This window comes from Saccopteryx bilineata, chromosome 3 (assembly GCF_036850765.1).
Source record: "Saccopteryx bilineata isolate mSacBil1 chromosome 3, mSacBil1_pri_phased_curated, whole genome shotgun sequence".
Lineage (NCBI taxonomy): Eukaryota > Metazoa > Chordata > Mammalia > Chiroptera > Emballonuridae > Saccopteryx > Saccopteryx bilineata.
The window spans coordinates 76,784,598-76,807,573 of record NC_089492.1 but is presented as its reverse complement, the minus strand read 5'-3'; positions in this window follow the sequence as shown (position 1 = coordinate 76,807,573).

The window sequence follows — 22,976 nt, the reverse complement described above, 5'->3', positions numbered from 1 at the left end:
CTTTGCAGACATTTCTTCTCTTTACCACATTTCCTGTTGTTAAAGAGCTGCCAGCCCACAGGTGCCTCCTCTCATCATTGCAACACTTTCTGTCTCGTTTGCAGAGCCCCTACCCCCACCCCCACCCCCACCCCAGACCCGGGTGGTGCTTGCCCTCTAGTGGGGTTGGGGGCCACATCATCGCCTTCCCTCTTTCTCTCCAGTGCCATTGCAGCCCTGGTTCCCCATGAGGCTGATGAGACCACCGTCTGGCAAGTTAATGCCTAGTGATGTTGGGGGGCCACCCCCTGTAGTGTGACTGACGTGCCCTGGGGGCCTCGACTGTGGTGGTTTTTGCAAACTTCGCAGGCAATGCAGAACCACCAGTCTAAAGGCCATGGCACCTGCCCACCTGTCTGTTGTTGTGGACAATAAGCCATTGTGGGAGGAGGCACAGGAAGTTAGAAGAAGGGCAGGAAGAGATTGAACAGCAGCAAGGCGTCCCCGTGCCTCTGTTCACTGCTGTACGTGACCCCTACACCCACCCGCTGGTGTAGCATTGTCTCCCCCTTGGACTGTGTTCCCATTAGTGAACCCCACTTTGTCATAGCAGTCCTGTTCCCCCAGTGGGCATGTGCTCAAGTCATGAGGCTGGCCACCAGGGGCCTGCTGTTCCTTTCATAACTTCGGCCACCTGACTTGCGGTCAGCTGTTTCCATTTTTCCTTTTTGTCACTCCCTTTAAACCAAAGCCACATGCCCTCTTCCCTCATCTGCTCTGAGTCCGCTCGACACTCACGGACCACGACACATGCAAGAGAACCAGGAAAAGTTCCCGAGCGGAGGTCTTCACGTTGCTTTTTCCTGGAGACAGAGGTGGGCGATAGGGTCTTTACTAGAAAACTATTGTGTAGAATATACTTTCTCTGAACGAGTGGCCGAAGGAAAGCCACTACTGAACCTGAACTGTCCTGTCTTCATAGCTTCCTTTATTCCTACCATACCTCTGGGTCTGGCGTCTTGCCCTTACACGGCGGAAAATCCAGTTGTGCAATGAAGATAATTCTAAATAAAAAGAAGTGATACTTCACTTTGCAGACTGCTGTGAAAATATAGGGATGATTTAAAATGTCAGTTTTCTCTGATGAGGCCAATGTGTAGAAATTAGATTCCTGTGACACTTTCCCCTGAGCACAGACACTGTACAAAACAGTCTGTCCTAGGCATCCTGTTCCTTATAAGAGATGCAGGCTTTTTACCTGTCAGCCAATCATTTATTGAGTTTCCACTGTGTGCCCTGCACCTGGCAGGCAGTGGAGAGAGCTCCCTCCGCTAACCCTTCGGTGGGAAGAGACAGCCTCATAAACAAGAGAATGTTGGTGGATGTTAGGTCCTAGGCAGAAAAGTAAGCTACGTTTACATTATTGGGAGTGACCAGAAAGTCAGGAGAGTCCCACTGAGGAGGAAAGGTGACGTGTGAATGAAATCACCAGGGCCAGCCGGAATGGAGAGCCCAGTCTGGACAGAGCAGACTCAGGCAGCTGAAGACCACAGCAGTTCAGGGTGTGGTTGGGGACTCGGGGACAGGGAGAGGCATGGCCAGGTTGGTACTTTAGGATGATCACTTTGGAGCAGGACAAAAGGGGAACTGGAACCAAGCAGAGGGACACTGGGGCTGTGGGCCGGACCCAGGTCCTGGGACCAGGGAGCCTCCAGAGGCAGAAGGGGCAGCATGCGGACTGGATGCGGACCTGCTGACCTCGGGCTTCGCTCTGTCCTCTGTCCACACCCAGACGGGGCCTCACAGCCACTCGAGGACCCAACCCTAATTTATTTGTTAAGATGTTTATTAAAATGCTGATTTCCATTTTGTAATTTCATGATTATTAATATGTGTTATGAGTGAACATGGCCCTCCTCTCAAATCCTGGACTCAGGATGTCCCATCTTAGGATTGAACCAGAAATGCTTAGTTTTGCTAGCTTTTCTGTTCCATCAAAAGTTTGATTTTATTCCTTAAAGGCAGAATGTAAGTCCTGGGGAGAAAACATATATGCAAAGAAGAGATTTGACCTTTATAGGTCTTCCTGGGTCTCTTTTTGCTTTTTTATTTTTTCATAAAGAAGTTAATAGTGTTAAGAAGTAGCATTTTTTCCCCCTGATCACCCATAGACCTAGAAACCTAGCCTTTAGGCCTGTCAGAAAATTGGGATGCTGTCAGTGGCCATGAATCATTTATTTCCTAAGTGCCTTTTGAACCAGCAGTCGCGAAAATGGTGTTGAGGAGGCAGCAGGGGATTGCCGAGTGAAAAGCACACTGAGGATTAGAAATCTTATTGAAGAGCTGGCTTCAAAACACAGTTACCTGCCTGCCCACCTCTGACAGTGTGAGGAAGGGTCTGTCTGCCTGTACCTCCTTTTGTTGACAGGATATTTAAGGAATTCACCTGGAAGATTTAATTTCATGATGAAGCTGGCATTGGCCTGACTTTGAGGGGGCCGTTCTGTGTTCGTTTGCTAGGACACTCATAACAGAATACCGCAGGCCCCATGGCTTTGACAACGGATCTGTGTTCCCCTACAGTCTTGGAGGCTGGTAGGCCACGTCCAGCGTGTCAGTGACGGGGTGTCCTCTGAGGCCTCTCTCTTGCTGCCCTTCACATCAGGTCTCTGTGTGTCTAATCTCCTCCTCGTATAAAAACACAAGTCAGCCCTAGCCAGTGACTGAGTGAATAGAGTGTCTGCCCAGCATATAGATGTCCCAGGTTTGACCCCTGTCAGGGCACACAGGAGAAGCAACCATCTGCTCATCCTCCCTTCCTCTCCCCCTTCTCTCGCTCTTCCCCTCCCACATCTGGTGGCTGGATTGATTTGAGTGTGCCTGGGTGCCGAGTATAACTTCATTAAAGCACGTCAGCCTTGGGCACTAAAAATAGCTTGGTACTCGGGCATCAGCCCAAGACAGGGACTTCCGGGTGGATCTCAGTCAGGGCACATGCAGGAGTCTGCCTTGCTCTCTCCCCTCCTCTCACCTAATAATAATAATAATAATAATAATAATAATAATGACACCTGTCATGTTGAGCTAGGACCCACCCTAATGACCTCACTTTAACATAATTACTTCTTTAAAGGCTCCATCTCCAAATACAGTCCCATTTTGAAATACCAGGGTTAGTATTTGAACACATGAATTTTGGCAAAAGTATGATTCAGTTCATAACATCCCCACCCCACCTTACCCCCTAGGGAATATGTTGGTAGAAAGAGCATGAAAAAAACGCAAGAAAAATTTCTCCCAGAGCGGGGTGTCCCCTGGCCTGTGTGGCATGTCTCCTCTGTCAGTCCCTGCAGCAGGCTGAGGGGAGGCCAGGTAGGAGCCATAGGTCCGCATCACCTAGGACGTAGCCCTCACCCACTCCAGTCTCCAGGTGTGAATTACCTGACTCCAACGGGAACCCCGTTTGAATGAACTTCTCAGAAAGATGGAGGGCCCTGTCTCCTCCAACTGTTAGCCCCCACCCTGACTGTCCCAGTACAGGTCGCTGCTTCTGTGATTTCAGAACATGCATTGAACACCCCATCCTGAGGTTGTTCCCATCAGCAGCCATCAGCGGCCCTTGCCACCGTGGGGGCTGACTGTCCAGAGGGGCTATTCTCTGCGGACAGCTTTTCCCAGGTGGAGGTGTCATTACTCACTGTTGGTGGTCAGTTTCATTGCCACCATGAAGGGTGTGAGGGGGGCTCAGGGCCGCCCCTGGGGATGAAGCATAAAAGACAAAGGCTACGTATTGTGAAAGCAGAGCATCTCTCTACCTGTGTCTGAATTTGTATGTAAGCAGAAGAGGAACTTTAGCCACAATCTTGAAAAGAAAAGAAAACTAAAGGTTTACCTGGAACTTAAAGAGCAGTGGATCTGCCCCTGTAGTGGTGGTTTGGCAGATTGTAAAGTCTGGAACATAGATATGTATGCCCTCTAACATATTGTGGATTGTAAATGAATATTAACATACCATTTGTTATGTGTAGTCACTGATTTCAACTTTGTGACCACCCTCGGGCCTTTTCACAATTAACTGTATGAAATGATCTCCCCAAGCTCCTTCTGCTGCCTTGGTTCCTGCCCCCACCCCCAAATGTGGGACAAAAAGAGAAGTGACAAAAACTCCCAACTGGTAACGATTATGGAATGTCTCTTTTAGCATTAGGAGCTATTCTTTGAGAGAGAAATGGACTTTGGGGAATTAAAGGTTATAGCATTGACATCTAGTAGCCATTTTAATGTACTGTAACAACAGAGTTCCACTCGTGTTTGCTACATTTTTTTTATTGTTGTTATTAAACTTATAAATTCCTCAGGCTGCTGGAGATCCTTTTAGGAAGGACTCAGAATGTAATTAGTATGCAATCATGGAAACACACCCAGATCTGAAGCTCTCTTGCCATAATAGATGCTGAAGACTGACTGTTGATAAAAAATGAGGTAATTAGGTAGGCAACATAAAAAGCAGAGAAGTTTTGTACTGAGAAACTTTAGACTCTAAATCAGGGTTTCTTCACTGATCATTGGTATACTTTGTCAGGGGCACCGTGGACTGAAATGCATCTGTGTGTCCTACGAGTTGCTTCTTTCGCTCAGTTCTCTCTGTGACTGAACTCTGTTGCACCCAGCTGAGCTTTATTTTCCTTGCTGAACAGAATTTTGCTCTACGAACATTCCACAACTGACTCGGCCAGTCTCTTATTGGTGGGCATGTGGGTTTGTCGATCTAGTCTCTTAGGCTTTCCTTAAAACAGAGCTCAGCAAACTCTCTCTGTGAATGACCAGGTAGTAAATATTTTAGGCTTTGCAGGGCACCTATAGTCTCTATTGCATGTTCTTTCTTTTCTTTCTTTTTCTTTTCTTTCTTTTTTCTTTCTTTCTTTTTTATATTTGTGTTATATTTATATTTTTACTTTTGTATTTGTAGAGTTGTAAAAAAATAAAATAAGAAAAACTCTTTACAAATGTAAACACTATTCTTAGTTTGTGGGATGTAGTCTGCAGACCCTTGCTCTAAGATACGTATCTAGGAGTGGAATTACTTACCATTAGTTATAACCACATTCATTTTGATGGGCGATGAGACACTTTTTTAGCACAGTCCTATCAGTTTCTCCTTTAACAAGTGGTACATGAAAGGGTGTGATGAGTTTCATCTCCACCGTAACCTACCATTATTATATAGGTTAATTTGTGTGTCTGGTGGATAAGAAGTGGCATCTTATTGTGGGTGTGAATTTGCATTCCCTGCTGCCCTGAAGTAGAGCACCTTCTCCTATGATCGGGAGCCTTCAGTGCTGCCTGTCCTGTGAAATGCCTCTGTGTATCTGTTGTCTATTTTTTGTTTGGACTGTTTGCATTTTTCTTGCTGATATGTAGGAGTTTTTATATATTTCATATTTCATAATATTGCTATTATGTAGTTCAAATATTTCTCTTTTTGACTTGTTTCTGTATTCTTTTATGGGATGTCTTTAAAAAGAAATGCAGCTTTATTGATATATAATTCACATATTTTAAAGGTTTTCCTTTCAAAGTGTACAGTTCAGTGATTTTTAGTAAATTCTCAACATCTTAACTTTAATGTAGTTTAACTTAGTAGTCTCTTTTTTTTTTACAGGGACAGAGAGAGAGTCAGAGAGAAGGATAGATAGGGGCAGACAGACAGGAACAGAGAGAGATGAGAAGCATTAATCATGTTTTTTGTTGTTCATTGATTGATTTCTCATATGTGCCTTGACCATGGGCCTTCAGCAGACCAAGTAACCCCTTGCTCAAGCTAGTGATCTTGGGTCCAAGCTGGTGAGCTTTTTGCTCAAGCCAGATGAGCCCGCACTCAAGCTGGCGACCTTGGGGCCTCGAACCTGGGTTCTCAGCATCCCAGTCCGATGCTCTATCCACTGTGCCACCATCTGGTCAGGCAATAGTCTCTTAATGTAAAGTAATAATATATATTTTAAAGAATATACATGTTTTATACATTATATATATAATGTACAGAAGATATATCTTTCTGAGTCCTCAGAAGATCTTTCTGACCCCAAGGTTGTAAGAGTTCTTCCATATTGTCTTAAAGTTTCATAATTTTACCTTTTATATTTAAATATTTAATTTACCTGAAATTGATGTTTGTGTCTGGTGTGAGGTAAGATCTAATAATTACATGATTAACTACTTGCTCTAGTATTTTTAATAATATTCAAGCATTTTAAGGGAAGATGATGATTTATTCTTAGACTAGGAGATATAGATACTTGGAAAGAAGCATAAATAAACACATACTAACTCATAGTCAAATACACATACACATACATGTCCTTTTTTCCTTCTTCCCTCTTATTCCCTGAGAATAAGAACCATTCACGTGTGCCTGAATGACTTTAATGTAGTCCTGCCTGAAGATGAGAAAGTGAACTAGATGACTTTTCACAATACTCTCAGCTCTAAATTCTGACTTAGAATATGCAATCATTATTAAATGGGGCAAAATACTGTTATTCAATCTCCCACTTAAACCAGCCAGATTAAAAAATGTGACTACTCACTAGAGGAATTAGAATCATGTATATTAAAAAAATCATAAAACAAAGAAACACAATTGACCAAAATTTATGTGTTTGTGTTAAGCATTCAGAGATGTCAGATATTGACTGTGTACCTAAGTTCACCTGACTATATTAATATTCAGTTTTGTATATGAAAGGCTTACTCAAATTAAACAGACCCCAAATTCTTTCCGTTTTCTAAGTCTCAGGTGGCTGGAGATGGTGTTGCCACACCCAGCTCTGCAAGGACACTCGTGTGTACTTTCCACATTAAGGAAAATGAAACCTCAACAACACTGCATTTCTGTCCATTAATAAGTTCTCTTCTGTGGGGACAGGCCAGGTCCTGTGCTCCTTGTGTCTTGAGCAGACTTGACAGGGGCCCCCAGGCTGTTTTGGCCTCACACATTGAGTGCAGGATGCACCATTACTGTTGGAGCAGTGGACATGACTGCTCATGGGACACAATGCACCTCTTCATGATGTTAATGCTCCTGCAAGTTAGTTTTATGTGCTACTCGTCATGTCACTGTGCGTTTGCTTCCTAGGATGCTTTCATCCGGGTTGGCCATGAGTCATGCCGGCTGATGGAGCCTAATTTCGCTGCATCTGCAGAATGGCTTGTTATCCATACTTTACATTTCTTAGAGGACTGTACCATGCAGTTCCCTTCTGTCCAACCAACGAGGACAAAATGTCTGGGAAGCAGGAAATGGGGCAAATTCAGAGTCTCGTCTGAGGAATCGTCATAGGCTTCTAACTGGCAGATGGAATACCTACCAAATCCTGATTTTCCCAGAATGATCCCACGCATGTGCCCAGCTACCCTCACTCAGAGTTACCCTTATGTTGCTTTAAAAGGGCCTTTGTCAACTTGAAGGTTATTCTCATTTACATATGTCTTACTACTTGCTGTATCTTATTTGATTCTGACAGTTTCTTAGCTAAATTTCTTCTTGAGGGTAACCTTTCGTGTTGAACCCAAAAGAAAGGGTTTCTGTTGAAGAAAGATTTTATCTCTCGGTGTATTTTGGTTGTGCTTTTGCCCCTTTTGCTCATTTTTTTCATTTGAATTAAGGGTCAATTAAAGGAAAACAGATACAAGATTGGGGGACCCTCTCCTCTCTTTAATGATGACTGATACTTTTTCATATGCATTCACTTCTCTTAAAGCCTAGAAAGGGTCTTTTGAAAGAGAAGCTTTCAGATAATATCAATATAATCATACATAAGACCCATGAAACTACTTGGTACAGATGCCTTCAAATAATTATAGAAGTAGAAAGAAAAACAGCAACTCTCAGTGGTATTCTAGATAACGTATTACAAAACATCACCCACACAGAAAAAGTCCCTTTCTTTCTGTTTCTTGTCTTATCTTGGCATAAAAAAAATTAACTAAAATCTTTTGGGTATTTTCAGAGAATGTTTAAAATATATTCTTTGTAAATTATTTTGTGGAGGTGTGGGTTAAATGACATGGCATGTTTTAAAAGTTTACCTTAAGGTTACTTGATAAGTATTTGAAATTCATTTCATGTAAAGTTTTGCTGCTACATGATGGAGCTTTTTCAAAATAGCAAATACCTTGCTTGATAAGGTTTTTAAAGTTTTAACCTCAAAATGAAGAGAAAGGCCACTTCTGCTTCTGAGCAGATGGAGTCACGTACACGTCCCTGTCATTTCCACGAAGTACGACTGAAAACCCGGACCCTCGGCGTGAACTCAGCGCGGGAAGATGGACGCAGAGGGAAGGGCAAGCGTGTGTGGACCTCACGGGGTGGCATGATGGCTACTGACCTGGGTTTTCTTTCTGCCTATCTTATCCCAGATGTGGAGTCGGCGGGGTTGGCAGTCAGGAAACACCAACAGAAACAGGTAAACAAGGACAACAACGGAAGCCGGTCCTCTCTAGCCAAAGGGCCAGAAAGGGGACACCTAGCAAGGCAGAACACGTAGACAACAGCAGCTGTAGTCTAGCCAAACTTCACAGCAAAAGCCATGGTCTCCCCTGCCAGCAAAGGCTGATGGGAAGCCTAGATGTGTCCCCCACCCGCCAGGCCGTAATAAGGCACCCAGCCCCCATAGCTGGGTATTGTCATAGACGGAACTCTGACATCTGCTGGGTTGTAACAAAATCCCCCACCTCCACTCCTGCATAAGGAAAGCACACAAGGAGTCTGCATTTCCCCCTCCTGACTCCTGAAGTAGGCTCAGTGGAGATGCCTGGGAAGCAGGAACGCGCCCTCCCAGCTAGGAGGGTCCCTGTGCGGCCCTGGTGCAGAGCCAGCACTTGCCAGCCCAGCAGGAAGGAGGAAGCCCTCTCTCAGGTGTCAGGGGAGGTATGCAGGCAATTTGGAGATAATGGCACAGCCTCCCTCTCCCCTTGCCAGAAGAGTATCAGAGGAAGGCAGTTTAAATAGCAGGTTTAAATAAGGCCGAGAGTCTCATCTCATACTACTCCAAAATGTCCAGGTTTCAATAGAAAAAAAATCACTTATCATACCTAGAATCAGGAAGATCACATCTGGATGGGGGAAGGCAATCAACAGAGACCAGTACTGACAGGACAGAGATGTTTGAGTCACCTGATGGAGATTTCAAAGCAGACGTCATAAAATGCTTCTATGAGTGACTACAGACATACTGGACACCAGTGAAACACTGGAAGTCTCAGCAAATAAAGAGGGAATATAATGAAGAACCTGGTGGACATCGTAGGCTGGAAAAGACAACCCCCAGGATAAACTTCTCAGTGGATGGGGTGAGCATCAGGATGGAGAGGGCAGGGGAAGAATCGGTGCCCTGAGTGGCAGACAATAGAGTCCCCAGTCTGAACTAATCTGAATGAGACAGAAGAAAGCATAAGCACAGCTTTTAGGGACCTGTGGGCCATCCCTAAAGATCTAACGCTGGTGTTGTCAGAGTCCCAGGACAGGAAGAAGAGGGAAGTGCTGAAAAAAGTACTTGAAGAACTAATGGCTGCAAACTTGCCAGATTTGGCAAAAGATGTAAATGCACAGATACAAACTGCCTGGTGTGAGGCTGAATAAGGGCCCCTAAAGATATCTGCAGCATAATTCCACAAACCTATGAATGCACCACTTTACATAGGAAAAGGGAAATTGCAGAGGTGATTCAGTTAAGGATTTTGAAATGGAGGGGCTACCCTGGGTGGTCTGGCCTGCCCAGTGTGACCGCAAGAGATTTTCTAAGGGGAGCAGGAGGGCCAGGCATGGAGGACTGATGTGGTAGCAGAGGGGGAAGGTATATGATGCAGAGTCAGAGGCCTGGGTTTACTGGGGCGCCGGGAAGCTGGGAATGAAACAAACTCTCCCCTGGTGCCTCCAGATGGGGTGTGTGGGTCCTCTGACTCCTAGCTCTGCAAGACCATAAATGTAAGATGTTTTAAGCTACAGTCTTAGTTCCTTTGAGCTGCTGTAACAATACCATAGATTGTGTGGCATACCAATCACTGCAGGGGGTTCTGATTTTTTTTTTTTTTTTACAAAGATGCAAAAGCAATTTAGTTCAGAAAAGTTAGGCTTTTCAGAAAGTAGTGCTGAAATTATCTGTGTGCTTAAAAAAATTGATGTATCTCACATCTTTTACAAAAACTAACTCAAAATGGATTATGGATGCAAATGTCAAACATAAGACAAAACTCTTGGGGAAAATAAAGGAACAAATCTTTTAGGATCTGCAGGTAGAAAGTTCTTAGACTTGACACCAAAAGCAAAATCTATAAAAGAAAAATCTGATATATTGGACATAACCAAAATTTTAAATTTTTTCTCCATTAAAGACCCTGCTAAGAGGATGAAAAGGTAAGCTAATGAGTGGGGAAAAAAATATTTACATACCACTGGTGTCTAATAGAGGGCTAGTAAAACTCAACAATAAAAGAAAACAAAGAATGCAATTAGAAAATGGACAGAAGAAATCAACATTGTGCTAAGAGGGATTACAGATGGCAAATAAACGTATGACAAGATGTCCAACACCATTAGCCATCAGGAACATGCAAATTAAAACAAAATTGAAATATCACGACACACTTATCAAAATGGCTAAAATTTAAAAAAAAAACAATAACAACACCAAATGCTGGTACGGGTATAGAAAAACTAGATCACTCATACCTTGCTGGTGGAAATGCCAAACATCATAGCCACTCTGAAAAATAGTTTGGCAATTTTTAAAAAAAATTCAATATGTAATTATGCTATAACCTGGTAACTTGCACTTCTGGGTATTTATCCCAGAGAAGTTAATGCTGATGTTCTCACAAAAAGCTATGTATGGATATTTACAGTAACTTTAGTTGTAACTGTCAAACCTGGAAACAGCTCAGCTGTCCTCTGGTAGGTGAGTGGCTAAATAGGTTGTGGTATGTCCATACCACAGACTACTGCTCAGCAATAAAACAGGACAGGTGCTGGGACATGCAGCACCTGGCATGAATCTCTAGGGAACTGTGCTGAATGAATAAGGCCAATACTAAATGGTAACATGCTGTATAACATGATTCAAAAATGACCAGGTATAGAAACAAAGACCAGATGAGTAATAGACGAGTCAAGGAGGTGGGAGGGGCAAGAGGGAAGTGGGTGTGACTACGCAAGAGACATAAGTGGTTCTTGCACTGGCAGAAACATTTTGGGGTTTTTTGTTTTGTTTTGTTTTTGTATTTTTCTGAAGTTGGAAATGGGGAGGCAGTCAGACAGACTCCCGCATGCGCCCAACCAGGATCCACCCAACATGCCCACCAGAAGGCAATGCTCTGCCATCTGGGGTGTTGCTCTGTTGCAACCAGGGCTATTCTAGCGCCTGAGGCAGAGGCCATGGAGCATCCTCAGCGCCCGGGCCAACTTTGCTCCAATGGAGCCTTGGCTGCGGGATGGGAAGAGAGAGACAGAGAGGAAGGATAGGGGGAGGGGTGGAGAAGCAGATGGGCGCTTCTCCTTTGTGCCCTGGCCGGGAATCGAACCTGGGACTCCTGCACGCCAGGCCGACGCTCTACCGCTGAGCCAACCGGCCAGGGCAGAAACGTTTTGTATCTTCATTGTATCACTGTTGATATCCCGGTGTTAGTGTTGTGCTATTGTGTTTCAAGAAGTTACCACTGGGGGAAACTGAGCAGTGGGCACAGGCGACTCTTGGTGCATCATCTCTATTGTAAGACATAATGTTTCTTCTACGTCTGGTGCTCTAACCAGTTAGTCAAGTTGTCCTCAGTTTTACAGCTCAAAGGCCCTGTGTTTCTCCTAACGGGCTCAAGTCTGTGTGTCTCTCCGGATTAGATACTCAGTCTGAAATAGCTGACTTAGTAGAAAGTGGAAGTGAAGGAATCTCACAGGAGGGAATTTACCACAGGGAAAGGATTAGTAAGGTATTCAAATTGGCAAAGTTCATAGTACTTAGCACTTTTTCATTATAGAGCAGACATTCAGAAGTGAACACATTATGTCCAATATTGAACTCCCAAGTAATTCAACATTGTCTAAGGATAATGGTGTTGCAACCTGTATTATAATCAGAAGTCGTTTGTTTTTTTCCTGATCACAGAGTAGATGGGAGGCTGCCTATTTGTGAAAATTGTATTAGGATTGCAGGGTAACTGAAAATCTCATGAGGGTGATGAACCTTCCAGGCTGGGCACCTGCAGAGTGCTGACAGAAGATGGTGGGGAGTCAGATTCCAGGAACAGAGGCTGTTTGGGACCTACTTGTGGACACTCCCTGCAAACCTCGCTGCTAATCCATGTTATCTTCCTTCAAAGGGAAGGTCTGAGAAGGCTGAGACCTGGCTAGGGTTTCACCAGACCAGATTAGCAACTTCTCAGCCTATAATGCTGCTGTGGACCATACTTGAGCATCTGCAGGACAGAAGAGGGATAATGGAGAGGTGAGCAGAAGGTACGAAGTAGACCAGAGGCTGAGAGGGTAGGAGCTCAGGCTCGGGGCCAGACTGTTGGATGCTGTGTCTGCCCCCTGCCCCCACCAGCAGTGTGATCTTCAGCAAATAACAAACCTCTTGTACTTCATTTTCCTCTGTCAGATGGGCGGTGATAATCGTGTTCCCCTCATCGGGTATTGTCCGATGACAGATGCATAGAAGAGAGCCTGAGCTGTGCTGTCAGCCCCTGGGGGGGAAGGGGTCATTCTGGGAGGGAAGGCTGGTGGGGCGAGGACAGAGGACAGCCGCTGTCTCTCCTGCACCCAGCCCTCAATGTGTCCTTTCATAAATAGCAACATTTCGGCACTGTACTTTTTTTTCCCTCTTCTTTGTCAATTGCCCTTTTTATTCTGTACCTACAAGGTCATCTGGAGCAGCCTGTCTCTTAGTGTAACGAGCCTGGGAAGTTCCTTCGATGAAAAGGAGAAGGATAAGCAAGGACAGGCCTGCCACTCATGCTTTGGGGACCCTTCCCCACGTCTGAGACGTTGCTTCAGGGAACCTGTCTCTAACCTTAGATGTTCTCTTTCATCTAAGAGGTTTCATCTCAGATGTGCAGTCTCTGCACTGAACTCAAGTATCTGCCTGTTTCCAAAATACATCTACCTATTTCTGACTTAAAAAGTGTCAGGAGATCTTTGGTCTTGTTGGAAAAGGCCTTCATTCTCATCCCTACTCTCCTAAGGACCAGAGCAGAACAACCGTCACGTGCAGTGAAGTGCGGTTGACCTCAATTCTTTTTTAAGATGTTTGTTTTTAAAAGATCCGTAGTAGTAGATTCCAATATTTTTGCAACTGATTTTATTAAGCAGATTGATGGTGGAAGCCACCTTATCTCAAGAAACAAGAACATGAGAAGTAACAGGCAGTAGTTATATGAACTCAGAAACTCTGGCACTGAAAGAGAGAAACTGGGAGACACACACTCAGTAGATTTCCTACTTCTGCATGTTAGGAGGTTCTCTGAGTCCATTTATAACAAAGGCCCTGATAAGAAGAAGTATTTTTGATTTCCAAGATTGTCTTTGATCTATTTCCATTCACATAGCGTGATCTGTGTGGCAGGGCAGTGGTGGGCGGCATTATACAGCAGGGGGCAGGGTAGAGCCTGGCTGGCCGGAGCCGCCCCCAGCCCCAGCAGTGGCTCCTTCACATGGACTCAGGTTGCAGAGTACAAGTACGCAAGGTGCACAGTACATTGTGGGAAGCTGCCTTCATCTTGCCAAGGAATTTGGGATGAGATGTAAGCACAGGACAGGAGGTCTAAAGACTTTTGAGGTGGCGAGAGGATGGAGGGAGGAGATCTGACTGCCTCTCAATCCCCATGCCCTCTCTCTTTCCTGTTTCCTTCAGCAGCTGCAGACGTCGTCTCTGACGTGGGGGGTAGTGGACAGTGGGTTAGGAAGTCAGGGGGATCACACAGGGGACATTTCTCTCTCCTGTCTCTTTCCTCCTCCTCCTCACCCTTGATCCTGTCACATAGGCCTGACTTCTCCACTGGATTGCAAAGTGGAAGTGGGGCGGGGAGTTCCAGAAATGCTGGAACTTCTGTGGTCCTTTCTGGCCTCCCTACCCCTTACTCTTTACAGGTATGTGGGGAAGGGAGGGAGACTGATTGAGACGGCATCCAGACACCCCTTGGGTCTGTGCCTTTCCTCTGCCTCTCCTCCTCCCTCCCAGCAAGAGCCCCCCCACACACACACACACACGCACTGCAGGTCCTTGCTGAGGGTGTGTGTGTGTGAGTGTAGAATGGTGGTAATTAGGACTCCGACAGAAAGGAGGCTGAGAAGTAGTGCCTATATGATGGAAAGCCTTGAAGCTATGAAGACGAAGATCAGAAGATACAGCCGTTGGCCTACAATGCTCTGTTGTCCAGAGAACTTGTTCTAAAATGTAAGTACCCAGCAGATTCTCCCTGATGTGGTCAAACAGACTACACAAGCCTTTAATAATGTCTTCCAATTGGGCAGGTGGGACAAGAGGGGACGTGGTCCTGGCAGAGATAACAGTCAGGGTAGCGTTATTCAGGGCAAGGGTCACAAGCTCAGGTGGGTGCCCTAGAATAACAAAGTGAGTCAGAGGGTCCCAAAGCCCTCTAGGGGTCAGGGATTTGATAGAGAGGTGGGGAAAACTACATACCTGTCTTTTAAGTCTAATTTAAGAGCAACAACAGTGCCCCACAATGAAGAGCAAAAGCAGCCGGCACTCAGCCACCACATCTGGGAAACAATAGGGAGGGGTGAGGACTGTGGTAAACAGTAAGCACGTGGTCTATCCACAGGGCAACAGTGAAAGGGGCTCATACTGTGGCTGGTTTTTGAGAATTTAACATTGTGAAGACAGTGCTGATAGAGTTTACATTCCACTTACCACACACTTGACCCTGTTCCCAGTGCTTCATACACTGATTCTACACAACCCCAAAGCGTCAGCAAAGGTTTCCTCACACTCAAGACTTTTAACTGATTGATGATAGGCTTCTTGGCACATGCAGGTCAGTAGTATCTTCTCTTGGTACTTTTTCCCTTCATCTTTCCTGTCTTTTCTGGGGACGCTTCCTACCCAGACGACGGGGTGATGCTCTCTGAGGGAGGACGTCGCCCTGAGAGAGGAGCACACTTCTAATGCAAGCCCGCGCCCTGGTCTCTGTTGGCTTGTCTGCTTTAGTGTCTCACTTGAGGTTTACTTAGAAGCGGTCAGTCTTCTAAACACTGGTCAGTCTGTCTTGGTCTCCAACTAATCTAAACATTTTGGTTTCAGGAAAATTTTCACATTTCTTGAAACCTTTACTCTAAACCTTGAATCATGAATGTGGTTAATCTTTTGTGTTTTTAAAACATGCCTTCTTGCCTGACCAGGCAGTGGCACAGTGGATAGAGCATCGGACTGGGATGTGGAAGGACCCAGGTTTGAGACCCCAAGGTCTCCAGCTTGAGCGTGGGCTCATCTGGTTTGAGCAAAAGCTCACCAGCTTGGACCCAAGGTTGCTGGCTCGAGCAAGCGGTTACTTGGTCTGCAGAAGGCCCGTGGTCAAGGCACATATGAGAAAGCAATCAATGAACAACTAAGGTGTCACAACGAAAAACTGATGATTGATGCTTCTCATTTCTCTCTGTTTCTGTCTATCTGTCCCTACCTATCCCTCTCTCTGACTCTCTCTCTCTCTCTCTGTCTCTGTTTAAAAAAAAAATGCCTTCTTTATCATACTGCTTTTAAAAATATAGCCAACACATTCTTTTCTGATTTCTAAATATTAAGGAAAAAAAAACTTAAACAGTTGTGGAAAAAATATATAGCCCATCTTTTTAGACCTGGAGAAGTTAATATTTTTCTAGAAAGTCACCATATGTTGGCAGGATGCCGGTTGGCATTCAGTTGTGAGTCAGAACAGATGTCTGCCCAGCACAGGTCTGACTAAAGAGCACATCCGTCCCTTCCCAGCCTTTTGGAAAATATTAGTGGTGCAAAGTGATGGAATTTGAACATTTTCAAATGTTCTTTATTAACCTCTTTTTGTGGTTTTCTAAGGGGGAAACCCACAATAAAATCCCCCAACGTAGAAAGTCCAGGCTGCAAACCTGTTATAGGAAGTCTGTGATACGGCCAGACAGGGACAGTGTGGAGGGGGCTGGTTTCAGAGATGCAAGGGCGAGCCTGCATATAGCAACAGCAAGCAGCCCAAAGAATATTGAGGAGTTTTCAAGTAGTGTTGTTTTTTCTTCTCCTTGGAGTACATATCCTTCGGGGTCGGAGCCTGTGTGAGCCAGGACGTAGGAGCATTCAGCAAAGGAGACAGCAGGGACAGCAGGTGAGCGGCAGCAGCAGCCGTGGCCGCAGCCCTGAACCTGAGATGTGCAAGCATGCGGGACGCAGCTTTCCGCCAGAGAGCACGGAGTCCAGTGCAGGCACGCCATGTGGTCTCCCAGCTCTTGCGGAGGGCAGTGCACAGGCCCGCTGCCGTGAGAGGGTTTTCTAGGTCTGTTTCCCACATCTTGTACGTGTGTTCAGAGTGCTGAAAGGATAATGCCTCTGGCAAACACAACAACCGGTGTTCCTGGCACTCTGTGATGACAAACTTGTTGATCCACAGAAGGGTGCTCCAAGGAGGAATGCTCCTGAAGGAGCATGGGGTGGTGGGACCTTGGGTGGTAAGGTAGGAGGCCCAGTTCAGGATCTGTGACTGTTCACGGGTCACTCGGCCTTGCTGGGTCTCTTTTGCAAACGATGTCGTTGAACAAGATGGCATTCTGGTCTTGCTGCTCAGCCCCTGACGTGCATGCAGATTGCCCGGACATCCTGCTAAATTGCAGGTTCTGATTTATCGGGTCTGGGGTGGGGCCCGGGGTTTGCTTTCCAGCAGCACGCAGAGCTGCCAAGGCTGCCGGGCCCAGAGCGCGTGTTGGGCTTGCTGTGCGACAGCTCTGAGCCTAGACCCGCGCCAGCTCTGCGCGGTGAGGCGACCATCATCTGGCTTTCAGAGAGATGGGGAGGTCTCAGGAAACCTGCCCGCTGTAATCCTAGCTCTCCTAGTTCCTCACGATCACTGTCATCAAGATACTGAGGCAGTGATACATATGGGAGGGTAAATACTCATCCAGGTGTAGCACATATTAAAATAGAAAGGTTATGTATTCAGCCTTAGGAGATTTATTTTCTAACAGTTTTTGTTCCTTTTAAGACCTGAGAAACTGAAAAGATTCCCCAGTCATTTCTATTTTTATAAACAAAAGGTTTCCATTTCTGTGTAACCAAGGGGAGCTAGGGAATGGGAGGGTCAGTTTCTGAGGCTGCTGCTTTTGTTGTTGTTGATGATGTTTTGTTTGTTTGGGCCTCAGGAACTTCAAAAGAAATATTATTAGCACCCCCTGCCTAGTCCCAGTTAGCCCAGTGCAGCGTCCTGGCCGGGTTCTGTGTTGCTGTATGTTGCATGTCTGGACACAGTTTCATTAATGTCAGCTCTTCCTGCCCGAGGGCCTTGGGCCCATCCAGTCCTTGGGAAGCAGAGGAGGCAGGGTCATTGTTACCTCTGACTCGTAGGTGGTTTAGTGATGTGCAGAAGGAAGCTGCTATGTTCAAATTCCATGGTAATGAACGCACACAGGAAGGTTTGGGTTCAGTGTTCTTTCTCCTGTACACATGCTGAACTGACCGGAGGGCTCACGGCCTCGGCGAAGGAAGGGACCAGGTGTGTCATCCCTGCCAGCATCTTCTCCCAACAGCTGAACTGATTCTGTTGCCTGAGGCTGTGTCACCCCCGCAGCAGCACCGGAGATTGCATTCAGGTATCCGTGGCGATGAGCAGGGTTTTTTTGTCACCATATCTCCATTTAGCAGAGTGATGCCGGATTGGCTCAGTTCATTGATTTCTTCCAGCTGAGAAACAGCGAAAAGACTTATCACGGTTCTAGAAAATGATCGCATCTAACCAAGGCGTCTGTATCAAATATTTGCCAATAATGGGATTAGAGACTGTTGATTTAAACACTCTTGATTCAAGTAGGCGCAGGTAATATTTACTGGTCACTGTGTGTGATTAGGGGTGCAGAGATGCAGAGAGGGCTATACAGCAGCCACACTCTCAAATGACAGCTGTGTGCTATGCAAAATCGTGTGTATGAGTGAGGCGAGTTTGGAGTCGGGAATGCTTGGGTTCACCACCCACTGGCTGTGTTCACTTAACCTCTGCAAGCCTCGGCCTCCCCATCTGTAGAACCAGCATTCAGCAGTCCAGGTGGCACAGGATTCTCGTGAGCATTCCGCATTCGAGGGTGTGTGCGGGATCTGAGGGGTCTGCCATTAGCGAGACTCGTAGCAGGTGATTTTTAGTAATCATATTAAGTCACGTGCAACTGTTTGTGCAGGAGCTTGTATCTGGGTTAATGGAAATGTCATGCTCTGTTTATTAGGAATAAAGCTGCCATTGAAGCACACCCTGCGTTACTCGGGCTCTACCTCACCCTCCATTCTGTAGTGTGGTGTATAGTTGTTTGTTGTTTTCTCTGCTTTATAAAATTAACTCTATAGAGGGATGCAGTCTGCTTCTGTTCAAGAAGATGCAAAACCCTGAGTGATTATTACAGCAGGAAGCTAGACCTTTTAAAATGCATTTTGTGTCAGAGCCTTGCCGTAGATCTACATACACCCGGGACTGTGCAGGCTGGATCAAGGGCATTGGGTGCCGCCTCGAAGGCAAGTGAGAGCGGAGGACGGTGTGGATGGAGGGGTATTGGGAAGCAGGGCTGCCGTTTGCCAGCAGACAGGGTGGGAAGATGGGCAAGGTGCAGAGGGGCAGCGGTGGTCAGTGAGTGAAGTGAGCAGCCCAGCAGCTGTCTCATAAGGCTGCCGGCGGGACCAGCCAGGGCATGAGGCCACGGGAGGGAAAACAAGAAACCAAAACAAGCAGTTTGAAGTGGAGGGTGGGAGGCAGAGCCCTAGGGAAGTCCTGATCTCACAGATCTGTTCAGTAGCACCTTCTCATCAGGTGCCTGTGGCTTCTGGCAACATGCAGGTTGAGCCAACTTGGTTCAAACAAAAGCCCAGTTCTTCCTCAAGTTTGGTGTGCCTGTTAAAATGTAGATTGTGATTCAGCAGATCCGAGAGGAGGTCTGGGTGTTAAGTAGGATGATTGACATCACAGGGCCAAGCATACAGCAGGTGCTCAATACATGTCCCTTCTCCCCTGTGCCCTTTCTGATAGCCCCCATCCAGATTGCTGTCTTTTTCCATACTGTGAAAGTCAAGATATAAATATTATGTTTCAACAAGTCATCATTCATTATAGACCAGTGATTCTCAACTGGGAAGTGATTTTACACTTTAGGGGACATTTGTCAAAGTCTGGAGGTATTTTTGGTTGTCACAACCAGGAAGGGGGGAAGTCAAGGAACGCTAGCCCCTCAAATAAAGAGTATTCAGCCCTAAATGCCAGTGCTCTGTACTTTAGACTGGTCTAAAGTTTCATTTCTTCACTGGGCTCGAAGTGAAAAGATTGAGAGGGTGTGAGTGGTTGAGGACCAGGCTGGGCCAATTTGGAGGACCCATCTACCAGCTGCTGGGATCCACTTCCCCCTTCATAAGCACAGTACACAGGGTTTCCAATTTAAAACAGGTGGCTTTATTAGATATTCATTTCTATATTAGTTGTTTAGCCCAGTGTTTTTCAACAGTCGGTTCACAGACCATTGACGGGGCTCCAGGAATTTTGTGCTGGTCTGCAAGAGAATTAACCATCCTGATTCTGTACGAAGGTTATAGAGTCTCTAATCATTGGGAGCTCTTGTCTCCCCAGCCCCTGGAGAGTGTGATGTGTCAGGGCAGGGCGGGAGCATCACCTTGCTTGCCAGCTTTACTGTTTCCCTTCGGTCTTTCTGTCTAGCATTTCTTTACTCTTCCTTTCTTCCTTAGAAATAGGTCTCCCCTCCCCCCATTTTACACTTTACCTGAAAAATAAACAAAATGCATTGTTTACCCCCCCCAGCAGACATATTTTTCCAAGACTATTCAGCCTAGTTACTCCCATGTTTTTACTTCTGCTTAGCGTGTTTCAAGAGACCTCCTTAGATCCACAGGCTACAAAAGCAGCATTGTCGGTCTGAGACTGTGCTTCTCAGACTTGACTCTCACATCCTCTTGGAGGAAGTGATCTCTGTAAGTGATACGGCTTTATCTTAAGCCTGGGAGACCTTGCTAAGAAAAATAGAGCCTGCTTTAAGATGAAGACACAAAATAACATGGCTTGATCTATGATAACAGTTCTTACAGCAGTCATCACACAGCTTCCTGCACTTTGGGTCCGGGTCGTCTTTATTCTGATGAGGCTGTCCTCCCTGCATGGCACGCACCTGTTTTTGTTTTTGTCCATATACCTTGCACAGCTCGGTGGGCCCACATTCCGTTGTGTTAACCCACAGTTCCAGGTCGGTGAGAAAGAGGTGGAATGACTCAATGAGCAAGAACAAGGCACGGACATGATAATCAACCTGTGAGAGCCCACGTGATTTGTGCCATCATTTCAACCTTCCCCGAGTGTATGAGATCTGGGATGGTATCTAGTCTGTGGCTATTTGAAGAGCAAGTTCTAGCTGGCTTTGCAACATTTATTCTTGAATAGTACGAAAGTGCGAAACGTTAACTAAATAACTGTTGGCTACTTCCTTTATTGCTCAGAACTTTAATAAGTAAGTGAAGAGATACTCACTGAAGTATATCACCCCCAGCGACGGCAGAGTCAGTCTAGCTCGGTTTCGAAATTGCTTCCTGTTGTCTCCCTTCCAAAAAACACGAGGTGTTCTCCTATTTCTGCAGCTGCACACACTTCAGGGCCGGGGACAGGGGACTGACTGCAAGGTGTTCGTTTGTCTGCTTCAGTCTGCATTCTCACCCATGAAAGGCTTGTTCTTGGCTCACCTTTGTACAGATGCCGGTAGTTTATTTGGGAACTCTGAGCTGTAGGATGGCTGACACACAGCTTTGAAAGAGAAAAACCTCCAGGTATTGCCCAAGATTGAATTCAGCGCTGTGCGTCTTCCGCCCCAGAGGCTGAGACACCGGCGGGCCTGCGTCCCGCACCCCAGTTTTCCCTGCGGTCTGTGATGGGCACTGTCTCTACCTTGTAATTCATACCCGTGTGAAATCTGGCAACATACCTCCCTCCCTCAAACTCCTTTCTCACCTTCCAGATGGAGGTGATGATCGGAGAGCCTCAATTTCCCATTCTAAACAGTGCTCACCACTCTACTGCCAACAAAAAATGTACGAAGCCCCTTTGTATTGTTGTCAGTGATGTTAGTGATCTAGTTTAGTGCTGATAGTAAAGTTATATCAAAATTCCTCAATCATCTTGGGTCATCGTTGAACAAAAGCAAATCCAGAAAAGTCATCCAATCTAAATGAACAAGTTAACACAAAGATATTCTGCATTTGATTTTAGCAATGAGTTTACTTACACTGTTATTAATCTTCATAATGAATCCTAGACTTTAAAGCGCTGTGCCCACCCATTCAAAAGACTTACAGGCCTCCAGCCCTGTGACCGGACCACTCCCTCTCCATTATCCATCATTATTCGATTCCTTTGTGGGTGGAACAGAAAGGGGTACATCTGACCTGACTTGTTTCCACCTCTTCCCAGAAGGAAGCTTATAAAATAGGCCACTGTCTTCTAATTACATCTTTCCTTCCATGTGAGAGGGTCTTCCTCACAGCAGAGCAACCCTCTTCCTCTTTTGGAGTGTGGGCAGCTAGCACGGGGTCCTTTTGGAGTCCCTTGAAGGCCTCGCTGAATCAAACCGCGGGTCCTGGAACACAGCCTGCCTCTGTCAGTGAAGCTATGCTAGGAAATCAGTGCACTGAGAGCTCTGCTGATCCACGCTCCAGAAACACCTTCCTCTGAGCCCCCAGCCTGCCCTCTGTCAGTGAAGCTGCTAGGAAATCAGTGCACTGAGAGCTCTGCTGATCCGCACTCCAGAAACACCTTCCTCTGAGCCCCCAGCCTGCCTCTGTCAGTGAAGCTGCTAGGAAACCAGTGCACTGAGAGCTCTGCTCATCCGCACTCCAGAAACACCTTCCTCTGAGCTCCCAGCATTTGGCAGGAATCTTGATTCAGAGATTAAATACTGTGCTCTCCAATGAGCTTCCGTTTCCACTAGCTGAAATGTGAAGCGCTTTCAGAATTACCAGTCCACATACTTTAGAACAGGTCTCAGATGTTTCTGTAGTGGAATCTCTGTCCTCTGAAATTTCTGGAAGCATTGTATTCTGTGCTTTTTTTTTCTTTTGCTCCCTCCCCCCCCCCATATGTGGCTAACTGCTTAAATTTTACTGAGGACATTTTTCTGCCTTTTTTGTTTTTTTAATTGAACCTGGATTTTTAGTGTGCTCTGTCTGCCAAATTTCCGAGCCCCAAACGTTTTGGTTGTCTTCATTTGTCTCCCCAGCAGCTCCCACACTGAAGATATACACAGTGAAACTGTCTTCCCCTCCCCCCCTCACTCGTCCTCACTATACCTCTGGTTCCTTCTCCTAGAATCAGTCTCTCAATTAAAGGCATCGCTGCTGACCCCGTAACTCAGGCCGGAAGTCTCCATCCTGACCTTGCATCACCCTCTGTGTCCAGCCCACAGCAGAGTCCGGGTTAGAGATAATATGCCCATGTTCTGGGAACAGTGACTGGCGCTTGAAGTCATGTATCCCTGCCAGCCCAAGGATGTTGATTGGAGACATCCCTGTGCCCTTCCTGTCTTCACCTCCCATCATCACTGGGTAACTGGGCCCCCCTCAGCTCTGCGCCCAACTGTTGCTAACGTGAGCTAATATATACACAGCTCTCTTCCAGCCAATGGGTCCACACTGGGCAGCAAGCCTACAACATGATATCTCGCTCAGTGTCTCCTGTGGGCACTTGGAACCTTGAAAGAGATCTACACACCTGGGTGTGGACCTCCACGACCT